The sequence below is a fragment of the Phalacrocorax aristotelis genome, chromosome 1 (genome assembly GCF_949628215.1).
Source record: "Phalacrocorax aristotelis chromosome 1, bGulAri2.1, whole genome shotgun sequence".
Taxonomy (NCBI): domain Eukaryota; kingdom Metazoa; phylum Chordata; class Aves; order Suliformes; family Phalacrocoracidae; genus Phalacrocorax; species Phalacrocorax aristotelis.
This window is the reverse complement of record NC_134276.1, coordinates 121,774,125-121,774,760: the sequence shown is the minus strand read 5'-3', so window position 1 is coordinate 121,774,760 and position 636 is coordinate 121,774,125.

Genomic DNA, 636 nt, shown 5'->3' with positions numbered 1-636 from the left:
TAGGTGCCTTGGGTCTGTGTTGCCAGTCCAGCCTAACTCCCTGTGATCTGCTCCCAGGTAGCAGTGAAGTCTTACCGGCTGCTATAATCTCTTTTGGCCTAGGCCATATCACTAGCACTTTTCTTTATGAGCAGACTGCACATTAACGACAAGATAATAGCAATAAATATAAAATGACATGCCAACATGTACTTCCATACATTATACTAGCTGGGAGGAAAAACCTGTGGGAGGGAAACTGCAATAGAAAGGCAGGTCCATGTAAGCGGAAAGTGTGGAAGAGGCTGGAGAAGATGGCCCAGAAAAATTTGTGAGATAAAAGGATAACTTGCTTTCCTGGAACATGCTTTCCTGGAATTTATTTCTGGGGTATCTACGGTTCTTGAGAGCTTGTCTGTCACAGCCATATGTGTTACCCATTGGCAAATGCCCCAGGCCTTACACCTTTTATGCTAGCGCACAAAAATACTGGCATCTAACATTTAATTTAGTAGCTCAGAGATGGGGGAAACTGATTGTAAGTTTGGATAATTAATATCTGTTGTTAACATGGCACCAGAGTGCAGAGCACCTGCTTCCATGCATGACTTCCTAGGTGGGGTTGATTGATTCTTTCTTTTTTTTTTTTTTTAGAAC